General features: G+C 42.6%; 1 long non-coding RNA gene across 2 annotated transcripts in view; it reads right to left on the bottom strand.

The window, feature by feature from the left end:
- Positions 1-406: 406 nt before the first annotated feature.
- The window catches only part of LOC140388307 (uncharacterized), a 29875-nt gene continuing 20786 nt past the window's right edge, over positions 407-9495 (bottom strand). For both annotated transcript variants that reach the window (XR_011934139.1, XR_011934138.1), the window contains 3 exons: positions 9219-9299; positions 7244-7330; positions 407-4136 (listed from right to left, as the gene is read on the bottom strand). This is a non-coding gene — a long non-coding RNA (uncharacterized lncRNA). The remainder of the gene's footprint in view (positions 4137-7243; positions 7331-9218; positions 9300-9495) is intronic.

Raw genomic sequence — 9495 nt, 5'->3', positions numbered from 1 at the left:
CTTCTCCCCCATATGTTGCCCTTGTTTCCCCCTTAGATGCATTGATACTATTTGCTTCAATTTAGTGAGTTCCACATTTTAACCACTCTTTGGGTGAAGCAGTTTCTTCTGATTTCCCAATTAGATATCTTGGTGACAAACTTATTTTGATGGCATCTAGCTATTCTCTTGCCCCCTGAGCAGGAAGTATTCTCTCGATATCCACTGAGCCAAAACCTTTTTCACCTCCCAGCCATCTTTTTTCTGCCACTTTTTTTCAAGAGAGGAGACTCAGATTGACAATCTTTTCCTTATAGGTGAACTTTATTAATTTGCCCATTCTTCATGTTTATTGATGGCATCTTGTAATTTGTTGCAGTCTTCTTCCCACCTCCGTAACGATATTCCCCCCCCCCCCCCACTGCCAACCCTACAAATTTGGTATCATCCACAGGCTTAGAAATGGTGAGTGAAATTTTATACCAGCTGGACTTGATTGACCCGCTGAAGTATTTTGAACGGCTCACTTCATTTCACGCACCACCACTTCCAACCTCCTGCCATGATTGGGCTGCAATATTCCACCCGGTGTTTTTGATTCCAGAGTCCAAATCATTCATGTAAATTGTGAACATCAGTGCTCCCAACATGGATCCTTGTGGAACACCACTTCCTACATTCTGCCACACCAGATAATTGCCCTCTACTCCCACTCTGGCTTTTGTCTTGCAGCCAGCTAGCAATCCATTCTGCCACTTTTCACCTGACTTCAAAATATCGGAGCTTGGGATACCTGTTAGGAAGTTGGAATGGAATGAAAAGTAAAGAATTGGGTTAAAAAATAAACTGATAAGATTTTAGTTGCATTGAGGACTTGTGAGTTACAGATTAGCCTAGTAGCAGGGTGAAATGGATATTTTTTAAGTGAAAGTGGCAGAAAGGACGTTTGATGAGGACTCGTCTACTGAGGTAGTATGGGCTGAGGTTAGAAACAGGAAAGGAGAGGTCACCCTGTTAGGGGTTTTCTATAGGCCTCCAAAAAGTTCCAGAGATGTAGAGGAAAGGATTGCAAAGATGCTTCTGGAGAGGAGCGAAAGCATCAGGGTAGTTGTTATGGGGGACTTTAACTTTCCAAATATTGACTGGAAACACTATAGTTTGAGTACTTTAAATTGGTCCATTTTTGTCCAATGTGTGCAGGAGGGTTTCCTGACACAGTATGTAGATAGGCCAACGAGAGGCGAGGCCATTTGGTACTGGGTAATGAACCAGGACAGGTGTTGGATTTGGAGGTAGGTGAGCACTTTGGTGATAGTGACCACAATTCGATTACGTTTACTTTAGTGATGGAAAGGGATAGGTATATACTGCAGGGCAAGAGTTATATCTGGGGGAAAGGCAATTATGATGCGATGAGGCAAGACTTAGGATGTATCGGATGGTGAGGAAAACTGCAGGGGATGGGCACAATGGAAATGTGGAGCTTGTTCAAGGAACAGCTACTGCGTGTCCTTGATAAGTATGTACCTGTCAGGCAGGGAGGAAGTGATCGAGCAAGGGAACCGTGGTTTACAAACGCAGTCGAAACACTTGTCAAGAGGAAGAAGGAGACTGATGTAAAGATGAGACATGAAGGTTCAGTTAGGGCGCTCAAGAGTTACAAGTTAGCTAGGAAGGACCTAAAGAGAGAGCTAAGAAGAGCCAGGAGGGGACATGGGAACTCTTTGGCAGGTAGAATCAAGGATAACCCTAAAGCTTTCTATCAATATGTCGGGAATAAAAGAATGACTAGGGTAAGAGTAGGGCCAGTCAAGGACAGTAGCGGGAGGTTGTGCGTGGAGTCCGAGGAGACAGGAGAGGTGCTAAATGAATATTTTTCGTCCGTATTCACACAGGAAAAAGATAATGTTGTCGAGGAGAATACTGAGATTCAGGCTACTAGGCTAGAAGGGCTTGAGGTTCATAAGGAGGAGGTGTTCGCATTCTGGAAAGTGTGAAAATAGATAAGTCCCCTGAGCTGGATGGGATTTATCCTAGGATTCTCTGGGAAGCTAGGGAGAAGATTGCTGAGCCTTTGGCTTTGATCTTTAAGTCATCTTTGTCTACAGGAATAGTGCCAGAAGACTGGCGGATAGCAAATGTTGTCCCCTTGTTCAAGAAGGGAAGTAGAGACAACCCCGGTAACTATAGACCAGTGAGCCTTACTTCTGTTGTGGGCAAAATCTTGGAAAGGTTTATAAGAGATAGGATGTATAATCATCTGGAAAGGAATAATTTGATTAGAAATAGTCAACACGGTTTTGCTAAAGGCAGGTGGATGAGGGTAAAGCAGTTGATGTGGCATATATGGATTTCAGTAAAGCATTTGATAAGGTTCCCCACGGTAGGCTACTGCAGAAAATATGGAGGCATGGGATTCAGGGTGATTTAGCAGTTTGGATCAGAAATTGGCTAGCTGGAAGAAGACAGAAGGTGGTGGTTGATGGGAAATGTTCAGACTGGAGTCCAGTTACTAGTGGTGTACCACAAGGATGTGTTTTGGGGCCACTGCTGTTTGTAATTTTTATAAATGACCTGGAGGAGGGCGTAGAAGGATGGGTGAGTAAATTTGCAGATGACACTAACGTCGGTGGAGTTGTGAACAGTGCGGAAGGATGTTACAAGTTACAGAGGGACATAGATAAGCTGCAGCGCTGGGCAAAGAGGTGGCAAATGGAGTTTAATGCAGAAAAGTGTGAGGTGATTCATTTTGGAAGGAATAACAGGAAGACAGAGTACTGGGCTAATGGTAAGATTCTTGGCAGTGTGGATGAGCAGAGAGATCTCGGTGTCCATGTACATAGATCCCTGAAAGTTGCCACCCAGGTTGAGAGGGTTGTTAAGAAGGTGTATAGTGTGTTAGCTTTTATTGGCAGAGGGATTGAGTTTCGGAGCCATAAGGTCACGTTGCAGCTGTACAAAACTCTGGTGCGGCCGCATTTGGAGTATTGCGTGCAATTCTGGTCACCGCATTATAGGAAGGATGTGGAAGCATTGGAAAGGGTGCAGAGGAGATTTACCAGAATGTTGCCTGGTATGGAGGGAAGATCTTATGAGGAAAGGCTGAGGGACTTGAGGCTGAGGGACTTGAGGCTGTTTTCGTTAGAGAGAAGAAGGTTAAGAGGTGACTTAATTGAGGCATACAAGATGATCAGAGGATTGGATAGGGTGGACAATGAGAGCCTTTTTCCTCGGATGGTGATGTCTAGCACGAGGGGACATAGCTTTAAATTGAGGGGAGATAGATATAGGACAGATGTCAGAGGTAGGTTCTTTACTCCGAGAGTAGTAAGGGTGTGGAATGCCCTGCCTGCAACAGTAGTGGACTCGCCAACACTAAGGGCATTCAGATGGTCATTGGATAGACATATGGATGATAAGGGAATAGTGTAGATGGGCTTTAGAGTGGTTTCACAGGTCGGTGCAACATCGAGGGCCGAAGGGCCTGTACTGCGCTGTAATGTTCTATGTTCTATCAGTCTAAAGACCAGGATCATAGCCATGCCCAATTGTGAAGCTCAGGCAGATGAAACCAACTGTTGGGCAGAAAAGAAAGCAGCAGACGTCTCTGTGAGACCCCATAAGTTCTACCCTAAACTAGAAAAATGGTTCCTGAAAAAAAAAAGCTACATGTCTTGTGTCATAATTATTTGATGGATTTGGCACATAATATTAAAACCTATGGGATGTTATTTTGTTGGAAGTTGTATTCTTGGAGTTGAGGAAAATAAGTAGATTTGGATTGGGGGTAATGTAAGCAAATAAAAGCAATATACTGCAAATACTGGAAATCTGGTGCAGCCCGGTCGCACTGTGGTTAGCTCTGCTGTCTCCGTGCCAGGGATCCAGGTTCAATCCTGGTTTTGGGTGACTGTCTGTGTGGAGTTTGCACTTTCTCTATGTGGCTGTGTGGATTTCCCCCACGTGCTCCAGTTTCCTCTCAGTCCAAAGATGTGCAGGTTGGGTGGATTGGCCAAGCTAAATTGTCCCTTAGTGTTCAAAGTTGTGCAGATAGGGTGGGGGAGTGGACTTGGGTAAGGTGTTCTTTCAGAGGGCCGGTGTTGACTCAATGAGCTGAATGGCCCCCTTCTGCACTGTAGGAATTCCATACAGAGAATCTGAAATAGAAACAGAAAATGCTGGATAAATTCAGAAGCTTTGGCAGCATCATTTCATTTTCATCTGTGGACAGAGAATCATAGTTAATTTTTTGAGCCCATATGACCCTTCTACAGAACTGAAGGGCATAGAAATATGAAGTAATTTAAGTGTACTGTCTGGGTAGCCATTCTTGTCGTCAATTGTAAATGTTGATCTCTACTGTTGCCTTTCTTGCTGTGTACTTAAAAGTGTAATATATGTTTTGCTATTTGAATAATTTACAACAAGACTTTCCCTCACCTTGTTTCATCTCTTTTCTCAACATTTTTTTCCAAATCACACAAATAAATGGTTAGGAATCGGCATTCCCAAGTTTTCCTTCTGGGATTCGGGATGCCCTTATATTGAATATCAGCAGGATTATATGGGGAAAAGGCAGGGGAATGGCATTAAGCCATAATGCTCATTTGGAGAGTTGGTGCAGACACAATGGAACAAATGGCCTCCTTCTGCAGAAAAACAATTCTGTGAACCATAACATGCCTGATGAAATACCTTTTGAAACTCTAGATTAATAGCATCTATTGCCTTACTGTTGCCTAATCTCTATTATCTCCTCATATAGTTCACCAAGGTTTGAAATCTATGCTGACAGTTCACTATTATATTTCTCATTTCTAGATGGCCTTCTATTCTCTCCTTCAGTAAGAATTCAATTATTTTTCTTACCGAGAATTTAAGCTGCATGGTCAATAATTCCATGGAAATATTTTGTCCCTCTTCTTAAACATATGAATTACATTAGCTATTCACCAATCCTCTGACCCTAATCCTTTTCTCTGGTAAATTAATAAATATGTGTAGTAATGCCTCTGTTATCTCTTCCCCAAATTAATTTCAAATAGTGGATGCAATCCATCTGGATCAGGGGTTTTATCCTTTTGAGTTTGTTTAATACATGTCCTTTTTTATTTTAAATACACTTAGCTCACTTCATATATAGCCTTTATTTTAAATGTACTTATCTCACCATCATCTAATGTCATACCTCCCTACTCTTACAATTTCCATAGAGACTGAACTTTTAAAAGAAAGGAATTCCCATGACGCCAACAAAAAAACTAAGATGAAACTTCACTTAAATTTTACTGTAACAAACCAACTAAAATCAACATCATTCAAACAATAATTGACAGGTGAAGGACACTTCAAATGCAGGTCAGTTTTACTTTTAAGTAATCAATGCATCAAAGATACATCTCAAGTAGCTACACACACTCGCCTTGCTTCCCACACAAATAAAACATCATGTCCAATCTTCTCGGTCTTTTTAACTCCGCTTCCACAATGTAGAATCTCTCTACTTCTCACTCAATTGTTTCAACCATCGAGTCACATTCACCAGCAGCCATATTCCATCCAAAGTCAATGAAATGGATAACACTCAACAAAATCTTTCTCACTCTGGTCACACAACAGCGGGCCCAGGAAATCCTGCTGACGGGCTGCCTCTACTGCTGAAAAACACTCGATGGATTGATTGGTAAACCCCACCCATTCTGGTTCCTCTCCATGCAGGATTGTTTCAAGCTCCCCTGTTTTATTGTGGACACTGCATTTATTACCACCCAAATATTTTAACCCCTGTGCCCTGGCATGGCGAGGGAATCTGTTGGAGTTTTTAAACACTCAAGAAGGTGAGGTTTGAATTGAGGGGCAGGAAGGAAGGGTTCTACAATTCATGGGCTTTGATTATTATGCACTTTCAAGAATTGGATGACATTGAACATTAGGGGGGGTCGTGTTATTTAGAGGTGGCTGGAGTGGAGGGGGGGGGGGTTGGACTGTGTATGTTGTTGATGACTATGTATGGGTGGATGGTGGATTTCTGTATCCTTTCTTTGATGTCTGTATTTAAAATGTTGGGGGTTGGTTGGAGGGAGGAATTGTTGGCCAGGGGATTGACATTGTATTTGTGACCGTTGATTGATTGTTGGGGGGTGTAAATTTGGCTGAAAATGTGAAAAAGGAGAATAAAAATGCTTATTTTTTAAAAAGCAAATATTTTAATTCATTTTTCATAGGACCTCCCCCCACTTTATGCTTAACCACCTTTTTAGACTCCCATGCAATAACTCTTTCTTTATTGCCTTGCCATCAATGTACTCCCTCACTATATTCTTTCCCATTTGCTACCTTGTGTCGTTTACATTTGGGCTGCTTATACTTCTTGCAGATGCCTTCCCCCACCCTTGGTCACCTCCATATTTACCCTTTACCACAGGAGCCCATTCCAACAGCACAGCTTCTTCCTGTGAGAAAATGTGGCCGTGCCCCAGAAAAAGAAACCCTCTTTCAGCCCTTTAGCAACATGTTAATTCTCCTGATCTGTCTGCTCCTCTGCAAATTTGAAGATACCTCCGATAACAATCCAGAGATTATTACCCTTTAGGTCCTGCTGTTCAATTGCAAGCCTTACTCCTGATAATCTTTAAGTAGGACCTCCTCCCTGTTCCTATCTATGCATTTTCAACCTCTGAAATCCTTGCTACCCGGTTCTCGATCAGTCACATCTACCCTTTTCTGAACCTATATTTTCCACTGGGGTTTAACTATATTCTGGATACAATGATGTGGAGATGCCGGAGTTGGACTGGGGTGAGCACAGTAAGAAGTCTTGCAACACCAGGTTAAAGTCCAACCGGTTTGTTTCGATATCACTAGCTTTCAGAGCGCTGCTCCAGGATATCGAAACATACCGGTTGGACTTTAACCTGGTGTTGTAAGACTTCTTACTATATTCTGGATAACACTATCCAGAATCTCCTCTCTCACTCTTCGTGGTAGAGAAAGACAGATGAATATTTTGGGTAGAACCCTTCATCGGTTCTCAAAGTGTCTCCCAGGGACATTAAGCTGTATTTATTTTCTAGATATATTTTTAAACTGAGAAAGACATATTGTGACCTTGATGCAAAATTATCATTTAATTAAATTAAATTTACATTAAACAAACCAATACATTTCAATGTTACTGCAGTTTGTGAATTCCTCATTGGAACTGCCTAGCGACAGTGTCACATCTATTAGCATAAAGTATTTCAAAGTGCAACATACTACTCACCAAATGGCTAAAGATCTTTGGCAGGACAAATGGTTTCCCCCACATCTCTGGAGTCTGCACAAAGCATTTGCAAATTCAAGGCAGCTCCTGCAGTTAAGTGAGATCATCGCATTTATTGAGAGTGGTCTCCAGCAGCACAAACCCGAAAACTAGTTTCCCCAATTGCTGGCCAGTTAGGTGAGAAGTCGGGGAACCAGGAAAATAAAATTCTTACTATTCAAATAATATGTCGAAGTTTACACATCGGTGGATTTCTCAAGTGTCGCAGATTCTGCCCTGAATGTAAAAGTAATAAATTTCACAGCAGTAAGAAGTTAATGTAAGAAAAACAGACAGTGCTGGAAACACTCAGCAGACCAGGCAGCATCTGTGGAGACAAAGGGCGAGATCTTCGGGCTGTTCACACCGGCAGGATCTTCTGGTCCCACCAAGGGTTTCCTGGCGTTGTGGGGTGGGTCACTGAGAAATCCCATTGACAGTAGTGGAACCAGAAGATCCACTGCCAGACACTGGTGGGCTGCCTCTCACCACCGTGAAACAAGCTGCAGGAAGGCAAGAGAATTTCGCCCAGTGTTTCATGGTTATGATGTTGGGGTGAATGTATTCACCATAATATAAGTTGACTGTATAGTACTGTGGCCTATGGCCAGGGAATGGTAATATGATCTCCTTCCATGTATTGTACTGGAACCCTGGTGGGCTCCACCTCTGGTTCCCCCCACCCCAGGGCAGTATATAGACCTGCCGCCTGTGGGCGGCGCTCATTGTTACAGCAGTCACAGGCAGGCAAGTTCTTGGATAATAAAGCCTATGTTCACTCGTTCTCATCACCTTGTCGTGAATTGATGGTGCGTCAGATCTTTCATCAGAACTGGGCTTAGTTAGAGAGGTAATCGTTTTTGAAGCAAATGTGGAGCTGTGGAAAAAGGATGGGTATGATGGGATCAAAAGAAAAAGCCATGATTGAGTCGATTAAAGACAAAAGAGATGCTTGTTTCATATGGTTAAAAAGAGGTGGGGGCAATGGGGTAACCAATTGGGCCCTTTTATTAATTCATTCAAGGGATGTGTGCTTCGCTGGTGAGATCAACATTCATTGCCCATCCATAATTGCCTTTGAGAAGGTGATGCTGAACTGCTTATTTGAACTGCTGCAGTCCATGTGGATTAAATACACCACAGTGATGTTGCGGTGGGGGTTCCAGGATTTTGACCCAGCGACACTGAAGGAACGATGATGTATTTCCAAGTCAGGGTGGTGAGTGACCTGGAGGGGAACTTGCAGGTAGTGGGATTCCTATGCATTTGCTGCCTTTGTCCTAGATGGTTGTGGTTGTGGGTTTGGAAGGCTCTGTCTAAGAAGCCTTGGAGTTCCTGCAATGCATCTTGTAGATGGTGCACCTGCTACTGTGAGTTGGTGGTGGTGGAGGGATTGAATGTTTGTGGAAAGGGTGCCAATCAAACATGCTTCTATCTCCTGGATGGTATTGAGCTTCTAGTGCTGTTAGAACTGCACTCATCCAGGCAAGTGGGAAGTATTCCATCACACTCGTGACTTGTGCTTTGTCGGTGGTGGATAGGCTCTGGGGAGTCAGAAGGTGAGTTACATTAAAACCATTACCAGTACCTGCTGAGAAAGTGGGAGCAGTGATTATGACCGAAAATAGTCAAACCCAATATTGATGATGAAGGGCTCTATAAAGTGTCTCATTAAATGATGACGTTTTGTTCCTTTACCAAAATCTAATATAATACAGTCACTTATTTTACAGCAGCTGTGTTTGGAAACACAGTCATAAGATCTTAACTCATCACAGATGTCCAATAATGCTGATAAACTACTTAGACTTCTCCTCCTCCCTTACCCATAAAGGATTCTGCATTGTGATTATCTGTGTGCGTCGGATGATCAGGATTACAATTGGTGCCAGCTTCAAAAGCATTTTGGAATTGGGATGTACATTAAGAAACTCACCTATAAAAGAACTGTTTGATATCTTCAATGTTCGGGAGGCCATTTACCACTTGTCTTTAATGCTGAACTGAGGTTTATTTTCTGAAAAGTTGAAGTATTACTGTCAAAAGCTATGCCTCATCTGGTAAAAGTACAACCCCAGGAATATTTACAAAATTAAAATATGCGATTTGCCACAATCTTGAGAAAGAAATGAGCTTGGAGAAAGAATGGGCATGTATTGGGATGAGAAAGAATGGGCATGTATTGGGATGAGAAAGAATGGGCATGTATCGGG

The sequence above is a fragment of the Scyliorhinus torazame genome, chromosome 13, assembly GCF_047496885.1.
Source record: "Scyliorhinus torazame isolate Kashiwa2021f chromosome 13, sScyTor2.1, whole genome shotgun sequence".
Lineage (NCBI taxonomy): Eukaryota > Metazoa > Chordata > Chondrichthyes > Carcharhiniformes > Scyliorhinidae > Scyliorhinus > Scyliorhinus torazame.
The sequence above is the reverse complement of the archived record's forward strand: the minus strand, read 5'-3'. Positions and strand labels throughout refer to the sequence as shown.